An 18,768-nucleotide genomic window follows, 5' to 3' on the forward strand; every position below is an offset into this window, starting at 1 on the left:
CCCTAGGAAGGGCCCCTCAGTACTTCCCCTCAGGACAGACAGGATCCAGGGGACTGGAGGGCATAAGGACTTAACCCCTTTGGCTTCTAGATTTTTCTCTTCAGAGAGGACCTCTGCTCTATCCATCCCCCAACACCTACAATTACCACACCCCAATCCTGCAGGCTTTGCCAGCCCCAGACCTCATGCCACACACTGGCTGCCCTGCTCCAGCTGTCCCTCCCCAGCTCTAGCTCTGACAGTGATATCAATATGTCCTGTACCAGGAACCACACTCCTCCAGCAGGAATGAGGTCAAGCAGGCCAATTCCCTGCCTCCAACAGATGTGCATCTGACCTCTGCTTCCTTATTGAAAACCCACAGTCTCCGCGGGGCACGTGGTGCGCACGCCTATAACCCCAGTGGTTCAGGAAGCTAAGGCAGGAGGATCACAAATTCAAAGCCAGACTCAGCAACTTAGCAAGACCCTGTCTCAAAAGAAAAAATAAAAAGGGCCGCGGATGTGGCTCAGTGGTTAAGTGCTGAGTTCAATCCCTGATACCAAAAACACAACAAAACAAAAACCGACAGTCTCATACACCTCTCTATACGCATCTTTTTTTTTTTTTTTTTTTTTTTTTTAAAGAGAGAGTGAGAGAGGGGAGAGAGAGAGAGAGAATTTTTGAATATTTATTTTTTAGTTCTTGGCGGACACAACATCTTTGTTGGTATGTGGTGCTGAGGATCGAACCCGGGCCGCACGCATGCCAGGCAAGCGCGCTACCGCTTGAGCCACATCCCCAGCCCTCTATACGCATCTTGATTCAGTCCATTACTGAAGCACGTGTATACCAAGAAGACAATAAGGTCTATTTTCTAGCCTATGTTCCCTCTGAGCAGTTCTCCTTTAGCCCCAAATGTGAGGACACAGAAAATAGCTGTTGTGTTTTTTTCCTACTCATTTATTTCCTCTCTAGCATCTTCTTAGTCAAATTTTAGCAACCTCGAGTAATTCACCATTTCCTACCAGGACTCACTCTCCATCTCTCATTGCCTGGGTGTATCCTGGACTCTCCACTAATGTGAAGCTAAACTAGACACAAGAGTTTAAGAAGAAGCCAGGCACAGTGGTGCATGCCTATAATCCCAGTAGCTTGGGAGGCTGAGGCAGGAGGATTGCCAGTTCAAAGCCAGCCTCAGCAATTTAGTGAGACCCTAAGCAACTGGGTTCAATCCCTAGTGTGTGTGTGTGTGTGTGTGTGTGTGTGTGTGTGTGTGTATACACAAAGAGTTTTAAGGAGAGGCTTTCGTGTACAACAAGAGATATGAAAAATTGTGCTCTATATGTGTAATATGAAAAGTAATGCATTCTGCTATCATACAGAACAAATTAAAATTTTTTAAAAAATGAAAAAAGATATAGATGAGCAAAGGAACAGGGGCTAGGAGCCTGCTGGACGTGGTTAGAGACAGTCCAGTCTGCATGCTCTGCTAGCTTCCATCCGAGACCCCAGCTCAGAAACTCCCAGCACGCTCCTGCAGACGCTGGGCTCTGTGTATAAAGAAACAGACAGGGGTGGAAGACGTGAGCAGCTCGTGGCTCCTCTCAGAATATTCCTTCCTGTAGAGCCGACAATTGAGACCACAGGGCCAGGACCTGGAGCTGGCAGTCAGCTGAATGGAACGTTTGGCAAAGGGGAAGAAAAGCCTTGGCAGCTGTGGATTCCTAACCCAGGAACCATCCCGGGAGCCGGAACAGCCACATCCCCTTTGTCTGGTCCCTGCCTCCTTCTTTCCCGGGAAAGAAGCCACAGCCCCACGAACCTGCCCTTCTCCTTCAGTGAGCCCCAGGTCCCTGTAGGGCCGTAGGTGTTTCAAAGGACTCCTCCACTACCTCTACCAACCAGAGAAAGGTGATGGGGCAGGATGTTGGTGAGGACAAGCAAAGACCCCAGGATGACCTCCCCTTACCAACCTTGACCTCTAGCAGGGGGGCCTCCTGAGTATCATCACATGCAACCTTCATATCATCCCAAATCCAAAAAGCCAAACCTGGGAACAGCAACACCTTGGAATCCTGGTCTCTCTGAAAGTACTGTGGGTGCTGTGTGGTAAGAGGCTGAGGCCCCTCCTCAGGAAGGGGACACAGAAAATGGGTTGTATGGGGTTCAGGACATAGTCACTGCCTTCAGCTCCTCCCTCCCCCCATCTGCTATCCTCCTCCTCCCTAGCTTGGCTTCAGCACACCTTTTTCTTCCTGCAAACCCAGGCCTCCTGCAAAGCCCAGATTATCACCTGTCACCTTCAGCCTAGGTTCAGTTTCTTAGGCTGATGCCCGGTGGAATCCAGTTCTCCAGGATTCCTGTCTGGGTCGGGAAAACTCCCCAGAAGAGGCCAGCCCATGAAAGACTCCATAAAGCAGGTCACAGCTGTTCCCTTCCAGACAGGGCAGCAAAATGAGGACAAAACAGACCAACAAGGCCCTGCTCCACCCGGAGGGCATCGGTGAGATCTGCTCCATCATAGCTGGTGACCCCTGGAGTCCTTGTGCCCTGGCTGGGCTGACCCACCGGTGTCTGCCTGGAGCACAGAGGCAGCACTGAAGCCTGCGTCAACCAGGGGCAAACCCCTGGGCAAGCAGATGAGGATGGATGGCAGGGTAACTGCAGAGGCAGAGGACTCACCAGAGGACACCAAATGATGCCACTGAGATCATACCTGGAAGAAAGGCATCTTTGCTAGGGGTCAACCCTTGGTTTTTTTATAGAGGGTCTCCAATTCATTCAATTATAATTCCTTGAGTGTTTTCTTTTTGGTAGCAACTTTCTCAGAAAGCTCTCACTTCTGGATGATAAATCCTCCTTTCTGTTACAGATGAAGAGAAATGGGGCCCACTGGGAGGAAGTGCCTTTGCCCTGGGCCTCACTCTGAAATCATTGCAGAGTTGGGAAGGACCCACAGACCTGGAATGGCGAGGCTACCATGGGGCTGATACCCAGAAACAACCTCAGGCCCAGCCCTGGGCTCTCCCTCCATGATTGCCAGATGGCCAGAGCCATGGGACCAAGAGGACCCAAGAGATGGCAACCAGAATGATCAAGCACACAGAGTAGGGAAGGTGGCCAGCAGCTCCCTTGGGGAGGTACTCCCTGGGGTGCCGTTGGAGGCCTGGGTGTGGGAGCCAGTGGGCAGGGACAGGCTGTGTGGGCGGTGGGCTGCCGGCAGCTGACTACCACCTGCTCTGCTCTGAGGAGGGCCAAAGGAAGTCAAGCAGAACAAGGCCGAGAGGGCCGAGCCAGCCAGCCATGGCAACCGGCAGAGGTGCCAACCAGCCCCCACACCATGCTAGAAGCAAGCTCTTTCCCTCCCTCTGGGCACAGAAGCTCTGAACCACATGCTCCGCCCCTCCCCAAGCCCTGCCTACTGTGCCTCTGCTACCAGGGCATTCCTGGACCAGCAGTGTAGACATGTGGGCTAATCATAGAGCAGAATGTCTTCAATTAATGCTAACTCCCCACATGGATGCAATCTCTGATGGACTACAGTCATTCGCAGGGACCCAGAGCCACGAGCATGAGCATGCTCATGCCAAGCTGAGCATGCGCCCCAACACCACAACCACTCCCCTCGCACCCACACCTTTCTCCCATGCCCTCCAGCCACTCCTCAGAATTCCCATTCCAGACTTACCCACACTTTTCAGACCTTCCCCCATACACATCTTGTACCCCACACACCACCCACCATCCCTACACCTCCCCATCTTCCCCACCCCACCCCACACCCTTCCCACATACCCTCCTGGCCTCCCATCTGGCTGCAGACTCTCCACCCATCACCCTACACACACATCCTCCAAATTCCTCCCTCCCTCCCAGGCTCCCTGAGGAGAGGAGGAAAAGCTGGCTTGGACCCCATGAGGTCAACGTTCCTAGTGTCACTGGCAGAGAAGTCTGAGAAAAGTAGAGGGAAGGTTGAACCCGGAAGAAAAAGAAAAACAGGACCTCTGGGTTCCAGGGACACTTCTGGCCCTTCCCCAGGCGGGCTCTTCCTTGTTTGCATTCCAGCACGCCCAGGGCAGGCCCTGCAACAGCCAGGACAGCACCCTGGGAGACACAGCCCGCCAGGAAGGGAGACTCAGACAGCTTCCCTAGGGCCGCCTCCCATTTCCCAAAAGCCTCCAGGTCTCTGGCAGGCCCCGGGATGGCCGGTGATTTCCTAAGTCAGAAAGGTGTGGAAAAGCCCCACGGACTAGGGTGGGGACGGAAAGGGGAACCAGCTTGCAAGCAAGCCCCAGCTTTTACAGACTGGTACCAGTCAGCCGACACTAATTTACACAAGGGTGCTAGAGGCCAAGGTGTGAGTCCTTCCCACCAACATCTGCCTCTGTCACCGGAAGGCAGGGAGCTGAAACTCCAAACCTCAGGTCATATGTTCCCACCCAAGAAAATTTAAAGTCAGACACCAAAAAGTCACACAAGAGAACTTTACTGTAAATGAAAGTGAGGTGAAAGGAAAGTAAAAGCAAAGTGAGGCACAAGCAGAGAACACTCTCAAGACAGAGGGTGGGCCGAACACAGAGAACAGCCTGTCTCCGATTTTATTACTGTTTGCTGATTACCAGGAGAGCTGGGGACCACCTTCTGTACTCTTTGCCAAACAGGTGTTCAACTCCTCCTTCACGTCAGGGCGGTGCAACTTTTGACCTGAGTGGGTCCTCTCTGGAATTGTCATGGTGGCCCTCCTATTTAGGGGGGCTTCATCTACAAGTCAATCCCATGGTAATGTGGGCACTGGGGTTAGTCACTGGCCAGGAGTTACCTTATTATTTTATTATTATTATTTATTTATTATTACTTAATAAATAAGGTTTATATATTATTACTAAATAAATTAGGTAACTTAAAAGTTACCTTAGTGCACCAGTGCTACTAAAGGAATCTTCCTTCCCAGACCATCGGAGACACCTATAGCCATATTCCTACCTTCACATCAACTGTAGTGACTCTGTCAAGAGTCAGGTCCATTAGTCCTTTCCTCTTGACATGTAAAACAAACAAACGAAAAAATAGCTCCCTTGCTTTTGTCTGTTTTCTACAGATTATGTACCACCATTTGATTTCTTAAGATAGTTTGAAGAAGGACCCTAAAGTAATTGAAAGAACACTTGTGACCTTGCCATGCATTTCACTGTTCAGTACTAGTTACCACCTAACACCTTTAAGAAGCAAAGTCTGAGGAGGGGAGTGTCCACCCGGGCAGACCCTGGGAGGAGTGTTCTACTAAGAGGTAGGAGAACTGCTCTCTAGTGTAAGCCTCTCGATTCCTTGCTCCTGAGCAAAAGAATCTCTTGCCCTTCTCTAGAACAGCTCCCCCAGCTCCTCCCTCTGCCCACCAGGCAATCTGTCCCTTTGAGTCAGTGATCCCTTCGATCGTGGCCTTGGCTATTATTAGCCTAGCCCGATCCAAGTGGCCACCAGCCTTCCCCAGTAGCCACGCAGTTCCAAGCTGGAAGCCTGCAGCCCAGAAAGATACCCTGCTCAAGGGTCAGCCAAGGACACTGAACTCAGAGGGTTGACCAAGGATGCTCAACAGAGAAACACCATATGGGGTGCAGGACTCTAAGAGAGACTGAGAAGTGAGAGCCTCTATTGACAGCCTCTCGGTGTCGCAGAACTCCCAAACCACAGCAAGGGGACATCTAGAGGGGGAACTGGGGAGTAGGGGCAGCAGGCAGGGTCCTGATGGTGCCAGCCCCTGGGTTTCCAGATAGGGATCCCCAGCACGGCCTGGCTAAGCCCTGAACATGTGGCAGTGGTAGGTTTCAGTCTGTCCTCAGCCCCTCATCTGCATGCACAGCAGGGTGTGGTCTGCCCTGTCCTATTTTTCATTCACTAGGTACCCTTAGGCCTCCCCGGCCTGGCAGTCGCACACCCCTTCCCCTTCCTCCTGCTTGCTCTGGGACTTCTCTTTCCATCCCAACCCAACATCCTCAGAAGCCTCCCCAGTTAGCCCTTGCAATCTCTCCTCACTGTCTTATTTTCAGTATCTCCTAAATGCTCTGCTGCTCCCAGCTATGCTGACTTATCTGGTGGCCCTGGTGTCTGCTGGACAAGAGCAACACCTTGCCCCAGAGCATATTAAACTGCTTTGCATCTCTATGCATGAAGAAGTCAGCAAAGATTTTCAAAGAAGAAAGTGACTTTGGTGGGAAGGGCAGGGTAGAGCAAGGAATCACACCTAGGGCCTGATGCCTTCCTTTGATCTCCTATCCCCCAATTTGCCCAGGAAGTTCCCAAAGGAGACCAGCCCAGGTCTAAGCTAGGCAAAGAGAATACTCCGCAGGGGGGATGACCACCCAACAGAGCACAGCACATTCATCTTCCACATAAGACCCTCCCCCAGGGCCTCCCAGGAGAGCTACAGTCAGAGGCCTTTCTCAGCACAGAGTAGGTGACAGTGCTTGCAGCTGATGAGTGAAGTGGCATGTGACTGTATGGGTAAGCACACAGGAGCCAATGACCCATAGGAGCTGGGTTGAAAGACCTCTACAACACATGTAAATGCCATTTGCAAAGTCTATACTTTGAACATTGCAAATTAGTATCTCCAGGGACGCGCTCACCATCATAACTGGAGTGAGGACATAATACTTTGTTTGGGTGGGAGAACAGAGGCTAAATGGCTATGACCATCACAGAAATGGAAGGAAGCAAACAGGCCTTTTATTTCCTCTGGCATTTTGTGCCAGGTATTGTCTTATTTAATGCCCACAACAGTCCTTAAATGTGGATATTATTATCCTTATTTTACGGATGAGGAAACTAGAAAACAGGAAAGGGATTGAGTAATTTGCACAAGGTCACGCAACCTGGAAATGATACAATCAAGAGTTACACGGAAGCTTGTGTGAGTTCAAAATCCAGAATCTTCTTCCTGCCCTGCCACAGAAACCCAGGCATATCACATCTGACCAAGAGTTCTCCATAATGCTGGTGATGACTCTGGGGCACCCTTATCCTCCCCCTCCATATCCTAAGAGCACTTCCCTCCCCCAGGCCACTCCAAAAAAGAAACCAAGCACCAAAAGCCAACAAGCCCCAACAAAACAAAACAAGACAGAACACGGTTTTGCAGATAAGAGAACCAGCTGCCAGAGGGGAAAAATGACTTTTCTGAATTCACACAGCTGGTCAGCGGCGGAGGTGGGACCTGATGGGGTGCAGGCATTCCAGGGCTCTTCCCTTGTGACATCTCAAGTCTCTTGCTCCCTTTCTTAAAATCCTTCAGGGAAGGTAATCCCCACCCTTCCTCTTCTAACCTCTCTTAAATTGGTCCGTTCCTTTCCAAGCTTTGGCTACTTTTATTAAATGAAACTATTTTTATAAAGCACATATTGATCAGGCGTGGTGGCACACACCTGTAATTCCAGGACTCAGGAAGCTGAAGCAGCAGGATCCAAGTTCAAGGTCAGGCTTGGCAGTTTATTAAGACTTTGCCTTCAAATAAAATATACAAAGGGCTAGGGCCTGGCACAGTGGCATACACCTGTAATCTCACTGGCTCATGAGCTTGAGGCAAGAGGACTGCAAGTTCCAAACTAGCTTCAACAATTTAGTGAGGCCCTAAGCAACTTAGTGAGACCTTGCCTCAAAATATAAAGGACTAGGATGTAGCTCAGTGGTAAAGCACCCTGGGTTCAATCCCCAGTACCACATGCACACACACACACACACATACACACACACACACACACACACACACACAAGCACCCTGGGTTCAATCCCCAGTACCACATACACACACACACATACACACCATACACACAAAGGCACATATTGGATACCAAAGAATTATTATGCCTCTGTTTCCAAACAATTATTCTCTTATTTGAAAATTATTTTCTGGGGCACAAAAAGAAAAAAAGAAATTACAATTCCTCTCTCATACCTAAATGATTGAGATGCCCCTTAACTAGTCTGTCTACCCTGCCCACCCCAAGAAGGTATATGCTCTCTGTTGCCAAGAGTCTCCCTCTGATGAGAACACTTGCTTCTCCCTTTCCTTATCCGATATTCAAAATGCTCCAGTAGAGTCCTAGCCTGGTTCCCTGAATGTCACCCTAGATGCCAATAAGCATTATCCATCCTCCAGAGCCCCAAGTTTTCCTACAAACTTCTATTCATGCTGGTGCACCAATGCTCTGCCCTCTACAAAGTCCCACTCTGAGACCACAGCCTGCGCTCATCTGCGTTGTCCCTTTGGAACATCTCCAAAATGTTAAATGTGTTGGATGCTATTTCATATTATCCCTATGAGTGATCAGAATATAAATAATAACTTTTATTTGTAATCATGAAGCACTTTCACAGACATTAGCCCACTATTATTAAGAATAAAGATTACCTCTCATTTATCTTGGATTCCCATTCTGCCTAGTACACTTTTGTTTTTTTTAATCTGCCTAAGTTATACTAACTCTCAGAGCACCAGATCACTCATTACCCACTGTCATGAGGGATTCATTCATTCACCTGCATTCTGCAGGAACACAAGGTGGTAAGGACCACACTGGATTCAAAGTTGTATCCCTAAATTTAGCATGAACCTACTAAAGAGGGATGATTAAAAAAATAAAATAAAATAAAACAGTAACAAGCTGGCCTGGTGGCTCATGCCTATAATCCCAGAGGCTCCAGAGGCTGAGACAGGAGGATGGAAGGTTCAAAGCCAGCCTCAGTAACTCAGTGAGACCCTGTCCCTAAATAAAATACAAAACAGGGCTAGGGATGTGGCTCAGTGGTTGAATCCCCCTGAGTCCAATCCCCAGTACCCAAATAAAAAGAAATTAAAAAGGCTAGAGTTGTAGCTAACCCTGGGTTCGGTTCCCAGGACTATTTTTAAAAGAAAAAAAAAAAAAAAACACTAGCCATTGATTAACTTTTGTCTCCATCCCATATTATCCATGGGTATACTGCAAGTGTCCTTCTCAAGCCTTCTTTGAGATCAGCCAAAGTTTATCTCCAATTCCCTGATCTATCAGGGTAAGATCTCTGTCAGTAAGTAAAGAAACCTGGTTTTAAGTCATTCTTTTTTTATTTTACATTTTATTTTATTTATTTCTTTTCATGTGGTGCTGAGGATCAAACCTAGGGCCTTAGCACGTGCTAGGCAAGCACTCTACCGCTGAGCCACCATCCCAGCCCAGCTTAAGTCATTCTTAGTGAACTAAGTTTTCTCAGAACATAAACTCCAAGAAGACAGGGATTTTATCTAACTCCTTTGCTGCTGCGTACTTAGAATGTCAGTGTGCATTCACATCCAAATGCCGAATGGTTGAATGAATGAATACAAATAAATTGCAGACTCCCTCAATGGCTCTGGCCAGATTCAAACTACACTGGGCTCACCTCTTTCACCACATGCTTCCATTCATTCCCCATCTTGCCCCCATTCATTCCCCATCCTGCCCCAGTTCCTACTCATTGTTCAGATCTCAGCTAACATTTCATTTCCTCCCCAAAGTCTGACCACCACCGAGATGCCCCACTCATGAGTTCACAGGCATCCCACGTTTCCCCCACCACAGCCTATTGACTTGCTGGACTCCCCACTCAGAGGTAAGTTCTGGGCTGTCACTGGAAATACCAAGTCAGGAGCTTGGGTGCAGCTCAGTGCTACAGCAGGTACCTACCAAGCATAAGACCCTCCATTCGATTTCTAGCAGAGCAAAAACAAAAACAAAAAAATAAAAACAACCAGTTGGGCGTGGTGGTGCACACCTGCAACCCCAGTGGCTCCGTGGGCTGTGGTAGGAGGATCACAAGTTCAAAGTCAGCCTCAGCAACTCAGTGGGGCTGTAAGCAACTTAGAAAGACACTTTCTCTAAATAAATAAATAAATAAATAAATAAATAAAAAGAACTGGGGAATGTAGCTCAGTGGTTAAACACCCCTGGGCCAATCCCCAGTACCAAATCTCAATTCTCTCATCTGTGAAGGGGGAAGAGACACTTTCATCATTATCCATTTCCTCTGAAGCTGGGGGCAGAGATAGAAAATTAAGAAAATGCTCAAGATATTACAGGTAGACAGATGCTCAGTGTGACTATTCTCCATCGTGTGCTCTTAATTTTTACTGTGGACCTGAACTTTACCCAGGGGCCTCCTTTTTTGCCTTCTTGGTTGGGATCATCTGCAACAGCATAGTCAAAAGCTCATTTATTCTAAGGTTTTCTCAACTCTTTGAAAAAAAACAATCTATAGTCCAGTAACTGTATTTCTTTTCTTCATCCCTGTCCCCACTTCCCAGCCCCTCTCTAGAGAGTGTGTCTGTCTGTGTGGGTGTGTCTGTCTGTCTGTCTCTGTCTCTCTAAATGAATAATCGTTATACAATTTTTTAAAAATATATTTATTTTTTAATTACAGGTGGACACAATATCTTTATTTTTATTTTATGTGGTGCTGAAGATCGAACCCAGGGCCTCATACATGTGAGACAAGAGCTCTACCACTGAGCTACAGCCCCAGCCCCTCATTATTCAATTTTTTAATCATATTATTATTGTTGAGGAACCTGGGGACTGTACTCAGGAGCACTTTACCACGGAACCCTTTTTACTTTGAGACACAGTCTGGCTAAGTTGCTGGGGCTGGCCTCCAACTTCTGATCTTTCTGCTTCAGTCTTCCAAGCAGCTGAGATGATAGTTTTGAACCACCCCTCTTGGCTTATTAATATTATTTGTAGCCAGGCGCAGTGGTACACGCCTATAAACCTGGTGGATCAGGAGGCTGAGGCAGGAGGATCACAAGTTCAAAGCTAGCCTCAGCAACTTAGGGAGATCCTGTCTCAAAATAAAATATAAAAAAGGGGCTGTGATGTGGCTCAGTGGTTAAAACCCCCTGGGTTCAATCTGCAGAAAACACACACACACACACACACACACACACACACACACACACACACACATATATATATATTTTGTAATTGATAAATCATAATCATGTACATTCATGGGGTATCTAATATTGTCTCTTTATTTAAAACCTGCCTTCTTAGGATCTACAGTGGAAATCTGACATCCCTGGCTACAATGTTCTTGGGAACATATTGTCTTCTAATTTGCAGGCAATCTCTCCTTTCTTGGTCAGGATTAAATCTACTCTCTTGGCACTCCGACTTCCTTTCCAGTCTGGAAGACACACAGCATAGCAAGTCAGGAATGTGACAGATGCTCTGCCTTCAGAGAGTAGGGCTCTTGGAAGATGTCAAAAGTTGGGGACTCCAACATTACATTATCTGGGCTCTAGATGAGTTTGTGAAGCGACAAGAAGAGCTCCTGCAAACAGGAGCTTCTACCTGGCAAGGCCAACTAGTGTTTCAAATGTTAATTCGTGGCCCTCTATTTCTTTTCCCTCACCCTTATGCCTTCTGGTGTGTTGCAGAGGATACCATGTAATCAGAGAGAGACAGGCAGACAGACAGCTTGGCTGGAGAGAAGGCTTCCACTCAAGCTTGTTCCTGGTGGGCCTGGCTTAGCAGGTATGGGGTATGGAGAAGAACCACATGTGGGCAGCGGCTCTCAATCCTGACACCCACCCCCACAGTGGGCAGGTTGCAGGGAGAGGAGGAGATGGCTCCCCTTGCCTCAGCACAGAGACCATAGATAGAGGTGCAAAGCATAGCAAGAAGAACTGTCAAAAAGAAAACAAGCCAATGCCCTGGAGAAATCTGTGGGGAGAACAACTCGCAGCCCTTGGTTGCTTACGGTGGGCTAGTGTTCACAGAGGAGGCTGGGGCTGGGGTTGTAGCTCAGTGGTAGGGTGCTTGCCTAGCATACAGGGGGCCCTGGGTTCCATCCCCAGCTCTGGGGAAGAAAATGGAAAGGAAGGCCCAGGAAGAAAGGAGGTAAACGCAAGGTTCCAAGGAAGGTATGGTGCAGGGGTGACAGAATTAAGGTGGAAGGATAGTGGCTTCCAAAAAGGTACAAGATCTTTGGCTCCTTTGAAATATGAATCTTCAAGGTCTTTTCCAGTTTTAATGCTTTATATCAACAGGAACTGCAAGAATCATCCCTAAAATTCCATTGTATAGAACAGAGACAAAATGAAGCAGATATGAAACTACCAAAATAAGAACCCTGCCTTAATTTTCCCAGGGCCATCTCAAACCTCCTACCAGAGTTGTCCACACAGCTCTGAAGTCAGTCACACCAGGCAGCAAAATTATTTGACCTGATTATCCCAAGTCTTCTCCCAGGAAAGGTGAGGATGGAAACAAAAAAAAAGGTGGTGGGGGGGGGGGGCAGCAGGTAAGAATTCTCATACATGTGCCTCGACCCCAAACAATCAGGAATTAAAAAGGTACTCAGCTGGGCAGGAGCTGAGTAGAGAAAAATCATCCTCCCAAGCCCCTGTCCTGGAGAAGTATATTATCTAAGGTAGGTCCCAGGCTGGTGGCATCTTAGGGACATTCAAGGAGTCCACTACAAATGAATTCCGCATCTCTGCTGCCTCTGTCCATTCTAAGACCCAATATCTCTGCTAGTGGCATTGAGGCTACAAGCACAGTGTTATGCAGTGAGATTGCCTGCATCAAATCTCACCTCTGTCATTTCCTAGTTGGCTGACATCAGTGTTAGTTGTCATATTATTTGCCAGCTCAGCATTACCCTGTCCATAGGAAGTAGCAGCCTTTGGAAGGTATTTGTCTCTACCCAGTTCCCTATTAACATTAAGCAGCTTTCCCCCCCACCTAGTTCCCATCCTATCTCTATTTAAAGAGAAATGTCCAAGGTATAATGCCTTCATATTGTCATATCACTCTTCCTTTAACCAAAAAGGAAAGGTTCTGGAACATTCCCTACTCCATATTCTCCTCATCCCACCCCATCCACACCCATGACTGCTCTTCCTCCCTTATAATGAATGCTAGACCCAGGATGAGTAACAGACACTTATTATACAGGACTCTGCAGTTTTCAGAGTGGTTTTTTTTTTTTGGCAGGGTGGGGGAGTGCTGGGGCTTGAACCCATGGCCTTGTGCATGCAAAGCAAACACTCTACCAACCGAGCTACATCGCCAACTTTTCCCCCACATTTTTTATTGGTGCATTATAGTTGTATATACTGATGTGTACATAGTTATACAGAATACACAATATAACAATATAGTCAAAGAGTTTGCACACATACTTTCATTTGGTTCATGGTAAGCAGTGTATTTTATCCTTAAAACAATCCCAGGAGCCTAGGTACCCCCATTTTATAAATATTGCAAACTAAATCTAAGGTTCACAAATTGCCGATGCTCACACAACTATAAAGTCAGTCACACCAAGACTCAAAACTGGGCTTCCTAACACTGTTTTCTCTACTATTCCACATCCACACTATGATATCCAAATTCATATTCTGTTCTCCAAAAGGAACAGAGACCCTCCCTCAGTTCTCTCCCTGCTGGCACAGGCAAGCCTTCAAGGCTGAAAGCCCATAGACCTGAAATACCTACAAACACAGGCCTATCTGGGGTGGGGATACCCCAGAGGGGACCAAAGGCTCAGGAAGGTTTGGAGCACAACTTTATTAAAGTGCAACTAAGTCAAGGCAATGACCACAGGCATTTCAGACGACTGGGAAAGCCCAAAGAAGCACCCCCAAAATGCTTAGGGCCTTAGATAAACTGATCCCAACACATCTCCCTTCCTCACTCATGCTTCTAGTGGAGAGGAAAATGGACAAGTGGCTTTCCTGCCAGACCCGAGAGCTTCATGGGATTCAGACATACACACCCATGCACACTCAGCAGTAAGCTCAGAGCCATGGAAATCAAACCTTAAGCTCACCCAAAAGCCAAAGGAGAAGCAGCCACAGCCTGGGTCCAGGGCTCCGGCTCAGAGCCACTGTCTCCTGAGGCGCTGGCTGCCAGGAAGAGCTATAAAATGTGCCTCGACTTAATTTTTCCATGGACACAACCCCAGATGGGACTGCCAGGCTCTGGAGGAGCTGAGATTCTAAAGGCTCACTGCCCCAGGATCCACAGCTGTAGCTGGGGAGAGGGAGAGTATTCTGGGGTCAGGGTTGTCACCCTCTGGGCCATTTTTCTTCCTAATATCTTTCTAAGGCCTAGTGCAGCCATAAAGTAAGTTTTCATTCAAGACTGATTCTGGGTTGGAATTCAGTGCAAATTGCTTACATCTGCTTGGCTGTGCCCCAGACAGTCAGGTAGTTTAGAGAAAGGAGGGGCAGTGTGGGCCCACTTCTGGGAGCAGGAATAACTGTGTGCTGAAGAATCTCTGGTGTTGTGCTAGACCAGCTGGCATAACTCCCCACCCAGGTTGACGAAAAATATCATCAGGACAATGGAGATTTCATCCCAAGCTTGACTGGGACTGGGGCAGGGAAGCCACAAAGACCTCAAAAGATGGAGATGGAGATTGAGGTAGAGGTTGGCTTGAAGGAGTAAGTGGCATGACTGATTCCTCTGGTATACACACACACACACACACACACACACACACACACACACACCACTCCAACCTCAGCCAACTAGGGTGTGTGCACTAACTAACCTCATATATTTGGTAACCTTTTTTTCACAACTCAGGATCCTGCCAAGCCCCTGGGCTCCCCACCCCACCCCACCCCACCCCTGCTTGGCAGCCTTGCCTGGGCTTCCTGCTGTGATTGCACCCCAACATCAAAGCAACCTCTGTCGGAAGCTGAGGAGGATCGAGAGAGACAAGTACAGGCCAGGAGAGCAGTGCTTTCCCAGAGGGCCGGGAACTCAGGCCTGAGGGTCCCTTTCCCTATTCCAAGCTTTCTGTCTCCTTTGCTGCAATATCCTTATAAGGGAGAAGGCAATTCTCTTCGCCGGGTTAAAAAATGTATACAGTGCCCAGGCTAGAATCTGACTTTTCACCCACCGTATGGAAAGGCACAAGCCGCATCGCCCCCACTCCGGGACAGGTTTTTCTTTTCTCATCTTAAACAAACAAACCAACCAACCCCCAAACCATTGGCTGGTTCGGATCGCCCTGCAGCCAGGAGCCAGGAAGTGTCTTCAGAGAGCAGGGGTGGGCCGGGGACCTGGGCCGCGAGGCCGCAAAGCCGCAGGCGCGCGGTGGGTTTGGGGTGAGCAACCTGCGAGGCGCCGCGGGGGAGCTGGGGCTGCAGGGCGTCCCCGGCGCAGCCGGCCGCCGGGCAGCCTCGGCGCTCCCATTGTTGCACCTCGGCTGTTGCCATGTTGGAGGGGAGCTCCTTGACCTCAGCTGCCTTGGCTCGAGGGGCGCTCTGCAGACCCCGGAGCGGTGCTCCCGTTGGATGCGATCGTACCTGTGCTCGCTGCCGGCTTTGCTGCAACACCCGACGGGTCCTGGGCTTGGCGACGCGGGCTGCCGGGGCTCGGCGCCTCCCCAGCTCGCTCTGCAGCTCCGGGCGTCCTTTGCACCAGCGCGATGTGGGGTGGCCGGCCGCACGCCGCCTCTTCCCGTTCGGCTCCCCTCTCCCGCCTCGCGCCGGCTCTGGGGTCCCCGGCAGCGAAGGGCGCAAGGACCAACCTGGAGCGGGGAGTGATCTCGGCCGAGAGCGTGCGCGAGCTGGCAGTCAGGCAACCCCGGGCGAGACAAAAGCCGGAGCAGCGGGCGAGAGGGGAGAAGCCATCTCCCGGACAGCCGGCGCACTGCACGGCGACGCGAGGATCGGCCAGACCCTGCCTGGACAGGCAGCCGCCGGCCGCCAGCTCCAGCCGCAGCGCCGAATCGCCGCGAGCTGGAGGGCGGGGCGGCGGCGGGAACCCCGGCCGCCCCCTGCTCCCTCCCTCTCCTCCCGCCCTCCGTGCCAGTGCGTGGGGGAAGAGAAACGCGCTGGCGTCAAGTTGGGCTCTGAAAACCCGAGAGCGCAGATTTCCACTTCTCGCTTGGATGAGGGTTTTTGCAGATGGTCGTTACTTTTTCCTGCTGGAACCCGTTGGCTTTGGGTGAGACGAAAGCCAGCCAGATCAATCATGGGGCTGGAAGTGCCACAGTGTGGAGGTTCAGTTGTCGATTTGAGGAATTTCCCCCATAAATTTGCTAGCGATTCCCGAGAGAACCCCTTACCTTGTGGGTGGAGGTGCAGGTGCAGGGAGCTGTCTCCCCACTTTAAACAACCTCATTCCTTTTTCCATTCGCCCAAGTGGGTTTTCCAAGCTGAGGGCGGAGGAAAGGCAGGAGACCCTCTAACTCAACTAGGGCAGGGGAGAAAACTTGCATAAAATGTGTCCTAAATTTTGACCCTGGGTACTTTTCTTTGAGCGGTGGTCTCCAGAGCATTTTCCTAAAGGCTCGACCCCATAATAGGCTTGCTCCTCCTGCGTTTGGTTGGGATGATAACTGCTCTCTAGTCTCCAAGTACCTTTTATTGTTCTCTCCTCTGCCTTCCTTCCTTCTTTCTTGTCTTATTAGGAAGACCAACAGCTGGTTCTCAGCCTCCCTCCTCTGCGTCCCATCAGGTGTCCGAGGTCTCAAGCCATCAGCCTCCCTCAGATGCCCACAGCTCCCCAGCCAAGGCTCCCATGGAAACAGCTGCCAAGCTTCCTCTTTGTCAAGATGCTACTACCATTGCAGTCTGTCTTTGGGTTCACTAGAGGGTTTTTGTTAAAACTTTATTTTCCCCAGAAAAGTCTTTTTTAAAAGATGTGGGGGCATTTAAAAGTTTTCTCATTAATATGAAACATTGCAACAAACCCAAACAGGATTCTCCAAGAGACAATTGTTAAAGGTCATCCTAAAATCATAAGAGTTCTAGCCTGGGATGAGAGTCTATATCCCCAAAAGTGGATAACTATCTTAAAAGCAAATGAAAGAGAATACAAAAAAAAAAAAAAGAAGAAAGAAAGAAAGAAAGAAAGACCTCATCAGATCAGCGATGCTTTTTTAACAACGAGGGTTACATATCAAGGGGGAAATGGCCATGGGCTACAAACAAGGATCTGAGTTTTATAGGGTTTAGCAGGGCCAGGTCATGGGAGGAGTTGGTCAGTTACTTTTGGTGGGCTGACTTTCAGCAGGCAGGGGGATTCTGTTAGGGAGATTGCAATGGGTCATTTTCCTGAGGTTTCTTTTTCCCTGAGAGTTTTATAAGTCTCCATTTATTTCACTATCTATAGGGAAGAGAATTTGAATAATTAGAGGAAGTCCTACATAAGGTAGGATAAAGCAATATAAAAGGTGAGTTCCTGTTTCTGAAGGACTTTTTGGTATTATTTGATATTTGTTCTCATGAAATCTGGGGACGGAATGCAAAGGAATTAAATGCAGGCAGTCCTGGATAAGGCAATAGGAAGAGAAACCCCCAAAAGAAAAAAGAAAGAAAGAAAGAAAACCTGGAGTTATTATTGATGTTAAAGGGTGAGGTGAACTACTCAAGGTCACACAGCTGTAGAGATACATAAGTCTAGATCTTTTCTTTTGAGAGTTTAGAGACAGGGGCTTGATAGATTGCATCGAGCATTGCTAAATTGCCGAGTCTTGGTTTGAACTTGTGAACCTCCTGCCTTCAGCCTCCTGAATCTCTGGAATTATGGTCATGCTCCACTGTGCCTAGCTAAAGTTCAGATTTTGTAGATGACAGAGAATCTGGCTGTAGACAAATGATGTAACAAGTGATGTAACCAGAAAAAAACCCTCCTGGCCATAGCAGAGAGGAGGATTTGGAAGATGCACCACATGCCTTCCCTTTGTCCCTGCAGATCCTTCTGTCCTCTGTCTTCCTGGTGGGGGCTGGCCAATAGGCACAGCCGTGAGTGAAAGAGGCTGGATGGGGAAAGGTCAGGGAGGTCTGGACATTTATTCTTCAGGATCTCTGTTTCTGGGGTCACTTCAGCCAAAGATGATAGCCCCCATCATATGGCCGTCTCACCCCTTTTCACTCCCTTCCTTTGACTTTTCAGGATTGGATATGGAAACGTTGCTTGGCTACTGGCCCAGTGTATTATGTGTTATTCCTTGGGGCTTTCCTATATACTGCTCACTTTAAAAAAAAAAAAAATTTACTCTTAAGCTTTAGATGGACACAATATCTTTATTTTACATTTATGTGGTGCTGAGGATTGAACCTGGTACCTTGTGCATGCTAGGTGAGCACTCTACCACTGAGCCACCACCCCAGCCCCAAGCCACAACCCCAGCCCCAAGCCACAACCCGAGCCCCCTGCCCACGTTTTATAAATTGTCTTTCTTTCCCCCTGTCCCTCCCTCCCTTCCTTCTTCCTACAGAGCATGGGGTGAACCCAGAACCTCTCACATGCCAGGGGAGTATTCTACCACTGAGTTACACCCCCAACCCTCATTATTTTTTTTAACTCCCCCCCAGATTCCCCCTCAAATTGGAGTGTGCCATTTGCTTCTGACCAGGAATGTTGGCCAGGAATACAGACTAGGAGCTCAACAAAGAGACCATGGCTATATTTATACTGCAAGATCAGGGAATCGGAACTGTGACAGAGAGATGAAAAGGAACAGACAGATAAAAGACACAGGATGTCAAATCAATGATATTTAACAGTGTATTGAATGTAGGGAATGAGGGAGGGGGAGGAATCTTGAATCACCCCCCTCTTCATGCCTAGGAACTGATGGCAGGAGGTACCATTCCCTAGATTAGGGACCATAAGATGGGGCCTAAGTGTTGGGAAAGCAATCATGAGTTGAATTTTGAACAGCTTGTGTTCGAAGTGTCTGTCAAGTGCCTAGTTAGCAATGTCTAGCAGACCAGGGACTTATGACAATAAAAATAAAGGTGTGGAAAGT

At 48.7% G+C, this 18,768-nt stretch overlaps 1 protein-coding gene across 1 annotated transcript in view; it reads right to left on the reverse strand.

The window, feature by feature from the left end:
* Pik3c2b (phosphatidylinositol-4-phosphate 3-kinase catalytic subunit type 2 beta) overlaps positions 1–15,451 on the reverse strand; it is a 62,369-nt gene extending 46,918 nt beyond the window's left edge. Inside the window, exon 1 of the mRNA XM_013360815.4 lies at positions 15,314–15,451. The gene's annotated coding sequence lies outside the window, so the exon portion shown is untranslated. The remainder of the gene's footprint in view (positions 1–15,313) is intronic.
* Between the last annotated feature and the right edge of the window lie 3,317 nt (positions 15,452–18,768).

This window comes from Ictidomys tridecemlineatus, chromosome 10 (assembly GCF_052094955.1).
Source record: "Ictidomys tridecemlineatus isolate mIctTri1 chromosome 10, mIctTri1.hap1, whole genome shotgun sequence".
In the NCBI taxonomy this organism is placed as follows: domain Eukaryota; kingdom Metazoa; phylum Chordata; class Mammalia; order Rodentia; family Sciuridae; genus Ictidomys; species Ictidomys tridecemlineatus.